The sequence below is a fragment of the Serinus canaria genome, chromosome 1 (genome assembly GCF_022539315.1).
Source record: "Serinus canaria isolate serCan28SL12 chromosome 1, serCan2020, whole genome shotgun sequence".
NCBI lineage: Eukaryota > Metazoa > Chordata > Aves > Passeriformes > Fringillidae > Serinus > Serinus canaria.
Genome location: NC_066313.1, coordinates 69,093,563 through 69,113,452, shown reverse-complemented (window position 1 = coordinate 69,113,452; position 19,890 = coordinate 69,093,563).

The window sequence follows — 19,890 nt, the reverse complement described above, 5'->3', positions numbered from 1 at the left end:
CAGATCTCACAAATTAAACAGGCCTGTTTAAGTATTAAAGAAAAAAAAAAAAATCACCTCTTCAGATCATTAGGTTGCCATGCTTTTGTAAAACATTTTACTAAAAAATACATTAAAAGTTTCTTAAAATTATTGGGGAAAAAGTAATAAAAACAACTCAAGTAATAATATTTGTTTGACAAAATATATTTGTTCTTCCCATCTATCTACCAGAGGCAAGCATGGTTTGGCGTTTGAAAATCGTAATGTTGCCACTATTATTCCACTGCTGGCAGCTTCATTTCTTGTGCTACAAAAGTAATATATATTCCAGACCAGTGATTTCTCCTCCCACTCTTTCCTTCTAAAATTTGTTCTGCATACTAGGAAACAGAGAAATAAAACACAAGATGGCTTTTTTTTTTTTTAATATAAAATGAAGACTTATTTCTTTAAAATTAACGTATTAGAAACTACATATATTTCAACTGAGTTGAATTTAAGGAAAAGCCAAAATGTAACTATTCAGTGACTCAGAAAACACTGCCTTTGTTTTAAAAAGCAAGAACCTGATGTGTTTAATGTAGCATGACTTTTTTTCTTAAGGGTTCAAGTATCTTTTCCTATTAACATCTTATCTCTGTAATGTATTTTTTAAGTATCCCAGTCCTTATCACAGTGAATTAGATGGGCAGCATCTTTGCTAGTAAGTGATTTTTCAATTTATTTTTTTTAATTCTATACCCTTCTATGCCTCTAGAGCAGCCTTAAGATACTGGTTGAGAAAAAAATCAGGACTTGTGAAACCACCCAAAAAAATTGGTGCAAAACAAATATAACTAAAATACTTTCTAGGCAGTTTCCTCTGATTTAGTTCTTTTATTTCTACATGAGTTTTCTTCCAATTATTCAAGGAAATGAATTGATTTCAATGCGTGCCACTTTCTGCTCCTATTTCTTATAATAAGCAAATTTCTTCCAAACTGCCTGGGAATTAAATATAGCCAATATTACCTAAGAGTGCTATCAGTACATTTTTGTAAGCTAACTTGAGATACCTTGAAGATTTGGGTCTTAGTTTCTTATGAATATAGACATTGTCCTCACAACATTGCTCTAAGTATTGCAATCTCTCCTCCTACAAGGCAAAACGATAAAATTTGTGCATATAATTACTTAACTCCAAAATATAATAAATTATTTTTTCATAGGGCTGTTTTTTGTGATTTTAACTTTTTTTGTATTGTAGTTATAAAAATGCATTGCCAGTTTAAATCAGATAAGGACAGTAAGACTGTAGAAGTAAAGCACAGATGAAAAAGCTTGTAGAATTTGGTCAAATGAACTGGTGTTCTGGTTCTGTCCAGGACAGGGTTAATTTTTGCAGGAGCCAGGAGGAGGCAGGGCTAGGAAACAGAGGTTATTCTGTGCCAGGCAGGTCATTGCCTGTGGTCCAGAAGAAGGGAGTCTCTGCTGGGGAGAAGGGATTTCTTCTGGTGATGTAAAGCTAGACAGGGCAGTTGTGCATTGTCTGTTGTCAGGGAGTTTCCTGTGTGAATCATTCATCTCCTGTACTCTCCATTCCCAGTAAATTGCTCTCATCTCAACCTGTGATCTTTGCCTTTTGTCCCTCCAGTTATCCTCCCCCCTCTGCAGTAAGAAGGAGGGAGAGAGGGAAATGGGGGAGCGCCCAAGCAATGCATAGTTGGGAGATGCAGCCAGAGCACTAAACTGGGGAGTACCATTGCTTTAGCACTGCATCTGGATACTGTATATAGACAACTTGGAAAGGAGAGAAAGATGCACATACAAAATTATGTTATGGGCTTAGGTATGTTAGAAGTTACGGTTCAGCAATTACAATGAAACAAAGTTCCAAAAGTCATATAAAAGTAATTAATATTTACTTTTCGATAATTACTGATTTCGTGCTCAGTAAATCTCTGAACAGACTTGCAGAGCAAGATTCATCTCACCTAAGCTAAGGTGCCTGCAGGGAAAATGGCAGTGTCTGAGCTTATCACCTTGAAAATCTTTTGTAATCAATACAGAAAAAAACTCAAATCAGAATAACTTTTTAGACTTGGTTCATCTGAGCTGTAGGAGATATTTGCTTCAGAATGAGATCAGGCATAGTCTGATGAAGTTTTTTTTCCCCCACTATAAAGGAAATTTAAGATGATGAGCATGCATTAGTTGTACGTGGCCCAAATACCTACTTTTGATCATATGAATCATGTTATATCATGTTACAATCACTGTAACACGGTTTTCTCACAGTCTGCATCTCTAATGTATTAAAAGGATTTTAAAGAATCTGTTTATTCTTAGTTTTATTGTTTTCCTTTTAATTGATTATACCTAAAAGAATGTTAGTAGATATATTTGGTAAAATAAAAGTACATGTGGAATTTATGTTTTTCTGCCAGACATCTGTTGATAGCTGAAGGGAAGTGATGACTCCAAGTAAAGAGGACACTTGAGCATGAGCCAGGGCACTCCGTTTCATATCTCACTATTGTCACTTTTGCTACTTGCTGCACATTTAACCTCTCTGGACCTTTTTTTGTTTTATGTTTTTGTTTTGGTACTTTTTTTACAGTTCACAGAAGAAAAGAGCTCTGCTTTAGGGTTGAGTCTTTATGCACCACAAAAATGATAACTGTATGTAATATACTGTATTAAAACATTTCTATGAAATATCTAGTTTATGGGACTGCTCTCTAAGATGACACTTCTGGCAGCTGCAGCATTAGAAACATAATGCATTTCCCAGGTGCAGAAAATGTGTTTTGCTAAGTGAGCCAGTGGTCTAATCAAAAGGAACTCCAGATCTATTAAAGGGAAGATCAATTAATGACAAGTCCGTGGTGTAAATGAGGCCACTTCACAGCCTTTCACAGTGCAAAGTAGAAATCAATTTCATTTTAGGAATAATAAAATATAAAGGAATTTCATTTTGTCATTAGAATGGATTTTTAGAGATTGAGATTACATTTTCTTTTAAGGTGAACTCTTGCTGCAGCTGTGTATAAAAATGAGGCGCTGGAGATATTTGTAATATTTATAATGTTGTAAAATTGTTACCATTTGCATACAACTCATTGTTAAGAGCATATGTAAAATGAAGGTATTTCTTAGCTGGAGCAGTTGAGAACAGCGAGTTTAGTTCAATTTCTCCTTTCCTCTTTGTATTCATGACTTTAAATATTGCAGAGCTGTTCTTGCTGATTCTCATTCTGCTGAATCAGCTCTTCCAGAAGCATCATTGTTCTTGGAGACTGACATAGGTTACAGATTGCTTAAGAAATGTGAATTAGGTGTACTGGCGCATAGGAATGAGCAGAAGAACTTGAAAGTTCTTTTTTTATTATTTTGTGCAATCAACTCTGCCTGTCTCTGTAGTGGCTATATCCAGATTAACCCCAAGCTTCAAAGGCCTTTAACAAAGCTTCAAAGCAGGCATTTTATGCATAATTATTACCTTATTTGGAAAGTAAACCTCTTACTTCAGGGTGCAAGCATTCTTTAAAGGGGGATTGCAATCTAAAAAATAAAATTACAAGAAATTGAATTTAATGGTGAAAAACCTGATACTTCTATCCTAGTAATTTTTTTTCTTTATGGCTTTGACACAACTTTGTATTTTTTTTTCAGGTTCAGTTTGTCATATCACATAAAGTAGAGTGAGATGCATATTCCACATAGGCCTGCAGATCAGTTCGAGGTCACTATACACTTTCAATTGTTTATTTCCATGCAGAAAAAATGAAAGCAATTAAGATGAAAGAAGCTGATGTGGTATAGTTGTACCTCTGCAGTACAAGTATTCTGCTGTGTAGATTAAGTGGGACACTGCATGATATCTCTATGAGATTAAAAATTACTGCAGAGAAGACAGACTCATGGGTTGTCCAATGATCCCCTCCTTATGGTTACGTATCAGTGAAAATCAGCACTCATCCTACATTCCCAGGACCCCTTTTTAAGTGTTATGTTTCTTCTGATAAAGAAGCAAGTCATACAAATATCCATGCTCCATCTGCATTTCAACAGGCTGAGACATGAATAAAGAGTGATGTTAGACACTTTTATCCTTATGGTGCTCTTCAGTGGAATTCAGCATTCAGGTGGCAAAGTGCATTTTTCCATAATGATTAATGTCTGTATGGTTCCAAGAGCACCAGTGTTTCCAAACCACAATGCGTCTGTTGCAGATAGACTCTCAGTCAAATAACTTGGCATCTGTACCAGTACAACATAACTGCCTGAATGAGGATGTACCAACTGAGATTTTTCATCAAGTGACCAGACTGGTACAATACTGATATAACCCTCTATTATCCACTGATGATAGAGAGTGTGAGTATTAGAGGTATCTTAATGTTCTGACCAGAGTGAGTTGCAATTTTCTGAATGTGTGTTTATTTATTTAAATGTGATTTCCCAACATTCTGAGCATGTATTGAAATTGAAATATAAACATCTAAAAACTGACCATGCCTACATTTTGAGAAAATATTAGTATATCAATTGACTGTAAGAAAATTGAATCACAGTAAATTAGCTTAAGACCCTTTAAATGGTAAAGGGGAATACCCATGGAAGAGTTTGATGCAGTTAAACTAGTCAACTTTAAATTTATTTCTCTGAAAAATTCAGATTAAATTAACTGGTGGTCCTCCCTGTATCAAATATGTTTTTGCTTGAAAGGTACCATTATAGAATGATATAAGGGTCTAGATTGGAAATGACCCACAGATACTCTCTATGGAAAGCAGGTCCTTAGCCTGGGCTAACTGTAACCTTGTCAAACTGTCTTCAGTGTTTCCAACAAGGAAAAGGTTTGAGCACCCTGTCTGATGTTTAACTGTCCTCAAGATTGGTTTTTTTTTTTTTCCTTACATCTAAATGGAATTTCCCCTGAATTGACTCATGTCTATTATCTCTCTCTGTTCACTTTGCAGCCTTTTGAAAAGAATACCTCCTTCTCCTTTATAACTACCATTCAGGTGATGGAAAACTGTGATTAGATTCCTCCTGTACCTTTTCTTCCCACACAGGTCCTTTATTTTTTTTCACACACCAAATTCTCCCATGCTCCTATCATTTTGGGCCTCCTCCTCTGATCCCTCTCTGCTTGAACTGTATTTTTCTTAGGGGGTATCAAAACTGGGCACAATATGCTTCATTTGGCCCAGCAAGTGCTGTGTGGAGTGAAACAATCATATCCCTTGTGATGCAGTTGTTGGTGCAATCACTGAAATTGTTTGTCATTGCTGCAAAGGCACACTGCTAAGTCACATCCAGCTCACTGTCCATCAGCAGCCCCAAATATTTTCTGTCAGAGCTGTTCCCAACCAGTCAGCCCCCAGTCGGTACTACTGACCGAATTATTCCATCTTGGCTGCAGGATTTCACATTTTACTTTGTTAAACCTTATGAAATTCCTTTTAGCCTGACTTTCTTGACTGTTGATGACTCTGCATTTTACCTCTTCTATCCAGTGTTATCTGTCTCCTGTCCCAGCCTGGTGTCAGATGAAAAGCTGATGATAGTGTAGTCAGTGCTATCCCAGGTTGCTTTTAAAGACCCTGAGGGATCCCACCCATGACCAACTGACAGTTTGAGATGTTGGTGACTTTTTGAGTTCATCGCTTGAGACACTTTTCCATCCATCTTCAGCCTGATTTGTCCAGACTGTCTAACCAGCTTCAACTAGTATGTGAGAGATCATGTCAGACATCCTGCAGAGGTCAAGGTAAACAGATATGCACTGCTCTCCTCCATTTACCAAGGAAGCCATTTAATCATAGACAGCAGTAAGATTGGCTCTGCACAATTTAATATATGTAAACCTGTTTTGGGTCTTCCTGATCTTCTTGTCTTTCATTAGAGTAGCCAATTTTCCTCATGGATTAGTTCTCTTATATTCCCAGGAATGGCTAGCTGGTCTTTTTTTTTTTTTTTTCCTAGATTTTTTTCCCCAGTTGTTGATGGACATATTTGACTATTTTTTCACCTGTGTTCTTCCTCAATTTCCATGACCTTCTAAAAACAGCAGAGAAAGTTTGCACTAGTATTTCTGATGCCTTCAGATTCATTCCACCACGTCCTAAAAACCTCTTCCTGTACAATTGCTACAGATGGTCCCCAGCTCAATCCTCCCTTGCTGTCAGTGACTCACCATTTGCTTTTCTATTTCATCTTGGAATGGAGACTTGAGAGCTGACATCAACCTTAAAGACTGAGGTGAAAACACGACTGAGTACTTCTTTTCTGTGACATTTCTAAGTTGCCACCTCCATTCGGCAGCAGTCTGTGTTTTCCTTGTGCTTCCATTCAGTACTAAACAACTTATAGAAGTCTCTCTTTCTAGTCTGAGCTCTAGCTGAAGTTTTCCCTTTCTAATTTCACATCTGCAAGCTCAAATAGCACATTTTGTATTCCTCTTTAGACATGTGCACACTTTCCCATCTATCCCCTCTCTTTTATTGTATTTGAGATCTTTGCATGCTGTTTAAGAAGAACTCTGGTTTATTTCTTTCTAAACCTGCTTCTTTTTTATTTACCTTTTGTTCCCCTCACTCCAAATTAGGGGGATGGACAGATTTTAGCAGGCTGTGTCTGAAAATGTCTCAGCACTTTTGCTCACCATGGAAGACACCCACTGTAGTCTTAACATCTCCCTGAGAAAAAAATTCTCCTAGGATTTGAAATCTGTACTTCTGAAATCTAAGGTTCTTATTTTGTTACTATAATTTTGAATGAAAACTTTAAAATGAGGAGTAGGAGGAAGATTCTATATTGGTATTCATGTATGTTTGAATCTATTTTGGCTGGTTTGTGTTTAAAGCATTAAAGGTCAAAGTATTTCCCTTTTAGTAAAAATATCTATCTAAAGAAACAATAAAGAACATTTCTGTGGTAAAAGCAACAAATAAATAAAATTTCCACATGGAATTTTCATAACAGTTTTTTAACTAACAGTAAAAGCTTGAGCAGTATAATGTAAATTGGAACAATTCATGGAGAAATTCAGCCCACAATGAGACAAGTGACTGTGAATGACATCCCATTTCATCTCAGCTCATTTACAAGTCGGGTATGTAGTCCAAGTCAGATGTTTATACTCTCCAAGTAATCAATGGAAAGAAAGAAGGATTGAGTTATCCAGAGAGTGAACAATTCATTTTCAAACAGGTATCTATTAGAACCAGGATAAATATATCTCTGGAGGTGCTGCTTTCTTTAATATCTGTGAAGAAAAAAATAGATGAATAGCAAACATGTCTAATTTGAAGATGTTTAAATGAGGTGAAAAGAATTTCATTACCTATGTGAGCTCTTCATGCATAGATATGTTGCATGAGAATCTTATAAACTGTTTACTAATACCCTGAACAGTGTCAATTGGCACACTGAAAGAATCCATGCAAACAGCAATATGATGTTGATTCCTGGCAGATTTTTTCAGTTTTGTTCCAGAGGAAGACTGATTATTTTCTTTAGTTGAAATAGATTGAACTGCTAAATATTTTAAATTTAGATTGTTAGAATTAGTAATTAAGATATTCTATGCATGCACACTCCCCCAACTATTTCTAAATTCATTCCAGACTACAAATCCTTTTTTCATATCTAAATGATGTTATTCAGACCACTTTATCTATTTTTGCTCTTGATTGCTGTAATCACTCACTTGACCTTGGAATTTTCACTGCGAACAATAGAGGAAAAAAAAAAAATCCAGCTATTGCAGCCATTACCTGAAATCCCTGGCCTGTTTGCATTATCGATCTTTTCATTCACTAAACCAGTTCTCATCAATTTTTTTCCACAAATACTTTCAGTCTTACAGACCAGCCTCTTTAGAATTTGATCTGTTTTGCTGCCATCTTATGAAATACCTGCCCTCATCATTCACTAATTATGTTGTCATACTCCATACTCTTATGTCCCAATTTTCCAAGTTGCTGCCCTTAAGCTAATTTCCCAGTTGCATAGTGACGATTTCAGAGGAAAAAATATTAATTGAAATGCACAAAATTTAATGAAGGGGTTAATTGCTCTGGTAAAAGAAATAGATAATTTCTTTACTTCTTAAACCACTAGATGCTAGAGCTCTATCTCTTCTATAAAACTATTTAAGTATTATTGTGTATGTAATTAAAATATGCAAATAAAGTCCCAAGCAGAGCACTCTGTTACTTGTCAATGTCAACCAAGCAGCAGACAGTTGTCAGAGAAAGCAGATATCTACAAAAACAACTTGGAACACTTGCATCTGAAACAACAAATATATGTTACCAAAATGGAAAGGAATTCTGGCACACTCCTTCCTAGCAAGGCTTAAGTGTGTTATTGAAAATATGTGATTTGGAACCACTTAAAGAGAGAAATGAAAATGAACAAACAAAAAAATTCTTAAAAGTTTCACCAAGGAAAGGAGCAACATACCTAACATTCAGGTGAGATATATTAAAAAATAAGTATCTACTCTTGTGTTCCCTATTACATACTGAAGGCAGAACACCAGTATTCTGCTCTATATTTGGGACTGGACAGTCAACACAACAATCTGAAATAATCTTTAAAAGAATTTTTTTTTCAAACAAATGGTAGGAAAAGGATTTTCAAAAGTATCCTCAAACCTCAAAGATACACAATGTCAGAAAAGATGTGATTCCATCAGTAAAGGGGAAAAAAATTGCTAATGCTCAGATTTCAAGGTTTTTCTTCGCAGAATCAGCTCAAGAAATATGACTAAAAAATCAGATTATTATTAATTTATATGGACTATTTCAGAAAGCCACACTTCCTCATCCAAAATGCAGATCATTGCGCATTTAAATTTCTCTTCTTTAAAAAAATGTCAGTAGAGACAGATTCTGTAAGAATCTATTTTCAGACATTATTGACACCTTCTCATTGCCTATGAGTGATTGTTTCAGATAGCAGAAATTTATGGTTGGATTTACTGAATTCCATTTGCTGCATCACATTTTTTTCCACGGAAACAAAGTTATTGTGCATGAAATACATTCATATTGTTCAAAGTAACTCAGGTAATTTGTTAAATCAAATAAAATGCAGTAACAATGGGAAAAAAACCTTATTTCTCTTGCAAATCAAGCAAGAGAGAGTCTTTCATGTTACATTTGCTGGATTACTGAAATCTTTTCTATACAGATCTGCTACCATGACAAAAGACAATGGTTTTGTAAGGGTATTAATTTGTGTTAACTTTCTTTACTTCAGTTCATGGAAATAATCTTTAGTACTTCCTACTTGAGCTACCCAAGGATATGACACATTCAGATACCACCTTAGGAAATATGGTGCAAAATTTCATGCCTCATTCTGGTATAAGGTGCTTCTGTTCTGTCTACATTTTGACAGGAATAAAAAGGCTCTGTACTGTTTTTACTACCTGACCTTTTCTATAAAGTTTTGGCTGGAATCTTAACTGCCACAAACATATCTTCTCCAAATGATCTTAATTTGAGCTGGTTCAGCTGATGTTTTAATCACTGGTGTATCCATTGATTTCCATTTACCGTGTTAGATGCGAATTGTTCTGTTGAGCACTTTAATTTCTTTTTTCATGTGAATGTAGTTCTGGATGCTGTGTCACACAAAGCACCCACAGATAATGGGCCACATAGCAAGGACCCTATAGCCAGAGTTAAACCAACTAGCTTGCTATTCTTAAGCTGTTGTGTTTCTAAGTATGAAATTCAGAAAGCATTTTGCAGTTAATATTCGTGCTCCATACGACTCTATTTTTCCACCCAACAATAATTTGAAATAAAAAAGGGATGTCGAAGTATTGTTCAGACAACAAATCATGATGGTTTCTGCTTTAGAAAAAACATTTTTTGATTTCTATTTCAGTTTTGCCTGTATTGGTTGGTTTCCAAGGCAATATTACTCTATTTTCAAACTCTGTTCACATGAATGTTCAGGCAACAATAGAGTTTTGACACGTGGGTGATGGTGAAAAGTATTTGATCTCACATGTCAGCATCATTGCTGTCAAAATTCTCTTGTTACCCTGTGCCTTATAACTGCATAGCTGTCTTAAAATTAGTACATGTCACAGCTTATAGCAAAAGCTGGTGCTTTTGCATGCTATTTCTTTTATCAGGATTTTCATAACGTACTCATTTATAAGAGCAGATAGTGTCCATTCTGCTGGTTTTTAACTCCCATTGGGGCAGTAGCTGTGGTCATTCTTGCACACAACTGTGAATAGCAAAGCCAAGCAAGGGCACATGCTTTCAAGCACAATGACTGGGAGTATCACAATATGCAAAGACTCCTCAGGTATTAATCTTTGGACCACTGGTTACACATCTTTCCTTCTCAAGTGTTTGAATATTCATTTAGCTATCAATTTCATAGGATTTTGAGATAAAAATATTACATCATTTATAAATGATAACTTGATCTTCATCAACTATTTTTATTCCCCCCTCATTATTAGTAGTTTGCCAATCAATTAATTTTCATTTAAACATGTTGGATAGTCATTCAAAGATCTTTCTAAGCTGAGTATTACCACACAAAGTGAATCAATATTGTCTTGCTTGTATGGAAGTGATTAGTGAATTATTTATTAAAAGTCACAAATAAATTCTGCATTCAGTTATTGCTTCCCAAAATAAACATCTGATGTACAATAACATCCTGTTTTATCAGGAAAGATACAATTTCATGCTATACAGAGTAATAACACGGCAGTTTTTATACTTTAGTACAAAGAAGAGAATTATATTTTCTTTGTATAGTAAAATAGCTCAAATGCCTACATCCAAGGCAACATCAAATGGAAAATAAATTTATATACATATATATATATTTAAGATTTTATTAAAAAATAAGTGTTATTTATTAAAACCAAAGGAAACAAAACCAAAACAAGACCTTCTCTAAATGAAGCACTGATTATAACAAAATCTGTCATAACATCTGTGGATAAATTCATTCACAGGGATAAAAATATTTTATCCAGACTATCTATTTCAAATGAGTCTCTCCGTGTGAGATATAAAAACACAGTTTATCCACAGAAGTCATGAACAGCTTCTGTAGGCTAAATCAACTGCTCATGAATATTTTACCTTATTTTTAATTTAGAGTGGTATTGCTAGTGTTACATTTGCATTAGATTAATGAAGATGGTCATTTCTCAATGGTAACAAAGTGAAAGAAGAGAAATAGGAGGATGTCAAGTAATCCGTGTTAAGAATATCCTAAGGAGCTGATATCTTCTTGAATAAATAACACTGAATTACTTTCTGCTACTTTCTAATCTTAGAACAGTTTCAGTGCTTGACCTTGTCTGTTCTTGAAAGATGGTCTCTATATCCCTGCCTCTAGTATTCAGAATCTAGACATGTCTTCTTAATGCCCATTGATGTTACCTTTCTTCTGTTCAGTTTTTACCCCAATTCCAGCCTGCAGTCTCCTGCTTTTAATTGATTTCTTTAGACTTAGTATTAGATCCTCTCTGAATAGTCATTCTGAAATGGCTCTTTAGGGTTTAATGAATGAGCCATTATACAATACAGACCATCACCATCACACAGTATAAAGAAATACCCTGTATAATACACTACTTATAAAATGTAAGAGACTCCCTGTTACCCTGCAGCTTTAATGTATCTGAAGAGCATGAGGGACAGCCTTCAAAGTCTGTGGCAGACAGCTCTGCATCTCAAACCCTTATAGGGATAGTTCACTTTCCAGATTGTGTAACTCAACAGCAAGACACTCAGTCACATTTTGGATACAGCTGTGAGTCTGCTGGGAGAACAAAGACACTTGCTAATTTTCCCACAGCTTCAGTTTCTGGCAGTGTGGTTAAATAAATATCCTGGGTAAAGAATGCCTTGGAGTCATCCAGCTACCCGTCACACCAGATTGGGGTAAAACTGTAGCTCTTATTGATAACCTCCAAGATGGTAATATGTCTAAAAACAGTTGTATAAGAAATAGGCAAAGAAATAAAAGCTTTGTCATCCAGTTTACATGGTGACTATCAGAAAAGTCTGACATTCTCTCACGTTTTTGCTTCCCTATCCTGGCAAGAAAAGTTTTCACATTTTGGCTATACCTTCTCCCAGTGCTTGGGAGAATACTAGCGTTTACAGACAGCTCCTCTTCAGAGATATTTGAGACTATCAAGGATAGTTTCAAAACAGCTGCTGGTGAACAGTATCCATACGAATAGAAAAATAGTCCTCTTGGTTTTCTTTTGTAAAAACTAGAGGAACTATACAGAGACACATCAGCATATAAGACCATAGGGATGGACAAGAGGAGTGAAAGGAAAATCACCAAAGTGTCTTTCACCAGTAAAGAATGAGGTTAGCATTTCTGGTACACTTCATGGTTTTTTTAACATTAAAAATTAACTTTTTGAAAGAGGCACTGCTCAATTTTCTTTTTTTTTTTTTTACAATAAATAGAAATAAAAGTAATAATTGATCTCAAACTAAACTGTTCTTCAGGAGGATATCAAAGTTCAGAAATTGGAAAGAAAGAAGTCAGAGTCCTGAGCAAATAAAAGGAATTCAGTTACACAATATGTGAGCATTCTGTGAGCTGTTGGAGTTTCTTATCTCTCGCTGAACATACAGATTCATATGAGGATTGAACAAAAAGGGACAAAAGAATAAGAATAAGGAAGAAGAGCATTTTATTCAAAATAAAGTAGAAATTGAATTTTCAACTTTTCCCCTATCATTTTATTGGTTTTATCTTCCACAAGAGGAGGTATGCATAAACCCTATTAAACTATTCACATCTACATCTTTAAATTCAAAATTAATGGATCATAATTGTGCTACAGTAATCCACTTTAGGACATGATTGACACTTAAAAGATGTGTCCTGATTAGTTATTTTGGTGCTTTGGATTATATTATAGCTATTCACCTACTTTCAGCAATGTGTCTTTGTAACATAATCACTAATAACTTCATGACAATCCTAAAGCTATGATGAATAAAGTAAATGAGTGCAGTAAGTAATAATTGCTTCATCTGTTGGTGTCCTTCCCATCTCACAGTTTAGATAAGTGTTTTCAACTTCAGTTTCATTTTTCACTTTGCTTCTCTATCCCTTGAACACTTAACTTCCCAGAATCCATGGCTGGTAAAAATTAAGTTCTGTATAAATCAACAGGGTCTGACTATATGAAAATTACATTTTTTCTCTAACATAGGCAAAATTAAAAAAAAAAAAAAATCACTAAAGAACTGAATGCTTGAGGCTGGAAAGAAACTTTGCTGGAGGCTGGAAAGAAACTTTGCTTGAGGCTGGAAAGAAACATTGTCTAAACCCCCTATTCAAGCAAGGCCACCTAGAGCCAGTGGCCTCGGATTGCATCCAGACAGTTTTTGAAAATCTCTGAGGATGGAGACTGCACAACCTCCCCGAGAAATCTGTGCTGGTGCTCAGTGCTGAAGCTTACACCAAGCCATGTGAAACTCCGAGATGCTGCTCAAGGTTGCTACAGGGACAAAGCACCCCCCACCAGCATGTGGGGAGATAGAATGTAAGAGAATAGAGATAATGCAGAAGGCAATCTCACCCTGAGCAACTGCAGCTGTACTAATCACCAAAGATTAGGAACAGGTCAGCCCTTAACAGGCCACTGCTGTGTCCAGTAAGGATGAACACTATAAAAGAGTGGGTTAGAGTGTTAGGAAGAGAGTTGGTGTTTGTTGACTGTGCTGTGAAGAGGAAGGAGTCAGTGCTGTGAGGAGCTGCCCACAAGAAATCACAGAGAAGGTTTGGACTGTTTGCAATAAGATGGGAACACCAATATAATTCTTATCAGAAGGCTTATGAGTTTAGCTGTACTATAGATATGAAAAATCTCATGGAACCCATTTCCTATAGATGATGTGGGATGTATTAGACTGACCTCCTGCCCTTTGAGAAGGTTATTGGATTTGTGACCTGTGCTCCTTGTAGGAACATGAGAGATAAAACTGCTTTTTGGAATTGAAGAAGCAGGAATTTTTAGTGCCAAATTATTATACAAGTATAAATTCTGTATATTTACAGGTAGCAATATAAACTTTCATTAGACTTATAGGGAATTCTTACTATAAAAAAAAAACAGTCCTGATTATACTAGGGGTTAACCAGATGAGTAATTTTAAATTAAGGGAAAATGATTGATTGATTGATTGCAGGAAAAAAAAAATTAATTATAAAATGCAGATGCCTCCCCTACTGAAAATTTAAGATGATGAGGAAATTTGTCCTTGTGTTTTCTAGTGGAAAAGAGAGGGACACACTCTTTAAATATACCAAATGTCACACCAAAAATAAGTATTTTTCAAATTTTATATTTTTTGTTTGGTTTGGGGTTTTTTGCTTTTGTTGTTTTTGTTAGCTTGTTTAATAAAAAGTATGTGTGTGAATAGAGAGAGGTGGACCCCAAGTCTCCAAACCTCACACTGGCAGTGCATCTCAGGGAAATTATGTAGAGCAAAGAGCAGTGTCTGGAAGTGAAATTTTAAGTTGGATCTTTATTTGGATATGTATTATGCACAATTTTTGTTTTGCAAATTTGTAATAACTCAGTGAGGTTAATTTACATTTCCTCTATATGTTTACTATGTAGTTTATATATGAGCTAATGTTTCTGACATCACTTTATAATCAATAAGGTGAAAAAACCTGTGGAAAAATTTAACTCAGAGGAAATGTTCACTAGAACTGTCTGTTTCTCTGGAGAACAGAAACCAGAGTAATTTCAGACATCTGCACTGCTGTCATGGCCCCAGACAGCAATTCATCCCCATACAGCTGCTTGCTCACTGTCCCTGCAGTGGGATGGGGAAGAGAAGGAGAGGGGTAAAAGTGTGAAAATTCATAGGTTGAGATAAAGGCAGGTCAATAGGTAAAGCAAAAGCTGCATGTTCAAGCAATGAAAAACCAGTAATTTATTCACAGCTTCCCACAGGCTGGCAGGTTTTCAGCCTCTCTAGGGAAGCAGGTCTCCATCACACACAATGGGTACTTGAGAAGACAAATGCCATCATTTCAAACAACCTCCTTTGCCTTCTCCTTCCCCCATCTTTATCTGAGCATGGCACCACACTGTTTGGAATATCAATTTGGTCATCTGGGGTTGGCTGCCCTGACTGTGTCCCTTCTTAGCTTATTTTGTACACCCAGCCTACTCTCTGGTTGGGTGGGGCATGAAGAAGAGCACCCCTTGTCTCTGGGTAAGAACTGCTCAGCTATAACAAAAACATTTCTATGTTATCAACAAGTATTCACTAGAAAACCAAAATAACTCCACCTTAGCTACCATAAAGAAAATTGACTCTCAACTACATCCAGGAGAACTGCTGAAATAAACATTTATGGGAGATGAATGCCACACCACATAAACCTTCTTTTCTGTTTAGCTATTACATGTGTGTGGTGCAAGTAGTCAACAAAAAGAAGGATGTCCTAAGAGACCTGATCTCATTTACATAATTCAAAGAGCTGGAGTAAGCATCCTACCTTCCTGCAGTGTGCAGTCATGTGTTAAATCTTTCAAGATCACACTCCACCTAAACCACGGCTTTTTTGCAAAGCTTTGAATATAGCAGAGATGCCACAGACACACTTTTGACAAATGCATCTATAATATTTCATTTTTAATATGGCTAGACTTCTTAACTGGTGATGTAAAATGGCAGGATCGCTACTAGTCAAGTCCTATAATGTTAGGAATTAAAATATAAGGAAAGGTCGACTGTAATCACAGACTTTTTATTATGTATAGATTTAAAGAAATAAATCTGACAGAAGCTAGTGGTTAGTCTTTGGTTTTTAGGGTTAAAGCTTGCAAGTTCATTGTCATATTGTGATGTAGCAATGACTGAAGCAGAAACTGCCTCAGTAATTTCCCATAGAAGCAGAAAGCTTGGTAGATGAAGCTTACCAAAAGTTCTCAATGATTTAATTCTTCTCTTCCTTTAATGATGCTAAGTAGCCAGCTGTTCCTAACTGAAGAAGAATAGAATGAATACAGAAAATTTCTGAAAACATAGGTTTTCCTTCTCAAGTAATGCTTTAGACATTCTTTAAATTGCTTATTAGTCTGATAGCAAGAAAGAGCTGATCATTTTTAACTTCTGTTTTGTCTAGTCAATGTAGAGTTATAATATCCTAGTTAATATTTTATAGCATATATTGAAACATGATATTTGTCTGTGATTCTTGTCTAATTCTTGAAGCTGTCTTGCTTTTTTGTTAATTATTCCAGTGCATTCACCCCTGAAGGCATATATCATTGACAAACATTTTTTAAAAACAACTTTGCTGCTAAATTACAAGCAAGCAAATATTAGTCTGAAACCCAGCTCAAGCAAGCATCTAATGCTTCAGACCATAGCAGCTGCAAGAAGACAGCAGAAGCTAGAATCAACAAATTATACAACATTCTGCTTGCACTTCTCTTTCTCATGGCTGTAAGTGACAATTCTGCATCATTCAGCTGGGTGGGAGGGAGAGCAGATTTGGGATGAATAAAAGAGCTTTGTTCAGACCAGGAAATCTGTTATGGTAACTACTGTAAAATCATCACAGCAAAAAGTCATCAGAAATCAAATTTGTTTTTATAAAGGCCCTGTAAAGCATATGTGATGGCTTGGGTTTTGCTGTGGTTTTTCATTGAATTTGGTCCAGGATTTTTTTAGTATTAGATGTCATTTTCAGAGGAAAGAAAAAAAAAAGCATCTTGCCTCTTTTGAAAGCATGAAATAAAATCTCTAACATACTGTAAGCCAAAGTGTATAGTTGTACTCCACAACTTCAGCAGTATTTCACATAAAGACATGGAAAAATTCTTGTAAATGCTTTTAGAAATGAGTAATTCTTTGTGGTTTTGCTTGAGTTGTCTTAAAGAAACTTCTCAAAAAATAAATTAAAGGATCCAGAACATTCATAATTTTTTAAAGTGCGAACAATTTAGTCTCTGAAAAGGATTTTTCATCTTTGGATATTTGATCACTTTGTCTATATGCCTCTTGCAACAGATTGATTTATATGGATTAATTATTTTAGATGAGTGTCATGATATAACAGCAGGAAGCAGCCATGTGCATTTTTACATTTTTATAGAAATATATGAATTGTTCTTTCATTTACCATGTTGTCATTTTTGGAGCATAGTTCCTACTCTTCTCCAGGGACATAGTAAATCGTTTCACTCACGGGCGAGAAAACCAAAAGAAAATAAATCTTTGCTTACTCAAATATAATGGCACAATATTAGTAATATAAATGAAATCATTAAACAAAAAAGCACTGAGAAAAGACATTATTTTCTGAACTTGAAGCTTATTAGGGAAGTCTGCAGTCTTGAAGACTTTTCCTGTCATATGCAGCATGAAGCTTGGAAATATAATCAAGTCAAAGTGAGAGTTCTTGCATTTTGTCAGGCATAGGGCATATGTGGAACATTCTTATGCTGGTTAATAAGATGTGCATCTCCATTTTAATATACTTATATGTATTTGGTTTTGGCAAATAGCCAGGTGAGAGTAAAACAGAAGCCAATTGTTGGATGTTCTGACATAAGGAGATATTAAAAATATTCCTTCAAGATGTATATTATTTTAGGCATTATTATAATCTTCTTTCTCCATCTTCCAAAGTTCTATTTTGAGTGAAGGTGAAAGTTTCACATCAAACAGATGAAATAGGGTTTCATCTGGGGAGCTCATTCCAGAAAGAAGAATTTGAGGAAATAAAATCAGTTCCATGGCAATAATTTTCCAGTCAAATCATCAATCAATAATCAGTTATTCACATATTCCTATCTGGTTGTTCATGTGTTGCTGCTCTACTGCTGGAAGCAGGAATGCTTATCTGCAGTTGGTGATAAAACTGCTAGCCTAGTACAAAGCGTTCCTTATTTTACTTTAAAACTGTATTGCCAACCTGATTTTCAAGCACTGAGAGAGGTAAATGGATATTTCTTTTCCAGCTTTCATTTTGTACTACTGCCCATCAAAGATGGAAGCCTAAAATAGAATAAGAATTAATGTTTTTTCTTATTGTTGATTCTATCTTCAAGGGTTAAGAGAACAAGCTGTTGTTTATGCATGAACTTTATCCTGCTCTTGAAAATTAATGGTTCTTCTGTGAGACCATTCAAGTAAAGAAATGGTAAAGAAATATGGTGATCACTTCTGGCATATGACTACATGAAGTAGTTGTGTGCAGCAAAATGAATAAAGGCCTCAGAATTATTAATTGTGCCACAGATGCTACTCCTTCAGAAAGAGAATAACAAAATGGTTCATTAACAAGAAGCATAAGAGACTTTTTTTGAGATATTTCTGAATGCAAAATGTTTTGTATCAGAAAAAGCTCAGAAAGTGCTTGAAGAAAAATTGATTTAAGGTTACAGAGGTCATTAGAGTGGCAATATGATTTTGAGGGAGAGGCATGTAATACAAATTTAAGACAAAAATTTGAGTCAGAAAAACAATCTGTTAGGAGGAGGGAAAGTTATGAATAGAGTACATAAATGAACTTTTGTTCAAGGAGAGGGGTAGCAAGAAACCCTTGCCCTAAAGATCTCTACCTCATCTCAGTTAAAGAGTGATAAAAACATTGGAGATTGTTACCAAGAAGGCTGTGTGGAATTTCCACCCTGGTGATGTTCAAAATCAAGCCAGTCTAACCTGGCAGCCAGCCTCCTTTGAGAATGAGGTGGGACCAGATGACTTACAGGAGCTGATTCTAACCTAAATTATTCTATTATACTGTGATTCAGCTTGTCAAAGATTGTTCTGAAAAACTTGGCAGGATAAAAGTTTTAAGAAATTAAGTGTTCCTTGAAATAAATTTTTAAGAGTGTTTAAATGCGTAGTAAACACATGACACTTGAATAAGGATTTCAGTTCTGTAAGAAATTTTACATTTTCTATTCTCCTCCAACCCCATACAGAAAGAAAAAGTCAAACAAACTTCTTTTAGTATCCCAAAAAGCAAAATTCTGAAAATAAGAGCAACAACAAGATTGTTCATAGAGATCAAAAAGTCTCAGGCTGCAGAATTTTTTTCACAATAATGTAATGTATCAAAATGAAATTCTTAATTTCTTCTTTCAACAAAATCTCTAAATGAAACAGAATGCATCGCAGTAGGAAATTGCTTGAAGAGCTGTCTGAGGCCTAGGGAACTTCAAAGATTTAGGATCCTTGCATTTTTGGAAATGAGAGCTGAAGATCGTAATTCACATTGCCTTTCACTGACATACCTAGAAATTCATAATTTAAGATACTACAAGGCTTTTGTTTAACCTAAATGATAACTTGGAAATCAAATTGACCATAGTAGATTTCAGTTAATTGTTGTTTATTTCTCTCCCATGAGTTTTGGACATGTGCAACTAAATATACTTATCAATTTTCCGAACTAAGTTAAAATTATGTGCCTAGAAAACACTTTGGTGGACACATGATTTTACAAAACTATACATTTATGGCTACATGCAACTAACAATTAACAATTTCACTTAACAATTTCACTTGTTGGAAACGATACTTAACATTGAATGATATGAGCTTCAGTCAAAAGGCTTGTAAATTTAAAGCAAGTACTGGCAGATTCACATATATGTAATGATGCCTCAAACAAGCATGAAAAATTTAATTCAGTATAGGACTAATATGCTGGATGTTTTTGTTCTGTATTACTCAGAAGAGTGATAACAGTTTTTTCTCTGTGATTGTAACCTAAAAATACCAAAAAGCTAATTGCAAGATACTCTCTCCCTCATTTTTGACTGCTTTGTGATACAAAATTTCATAATATGAGCTGTCAGAGGGTAATGGGGTGTCCCTTTTTTGAAATTTACTTGAAGCGAAAAAAGAA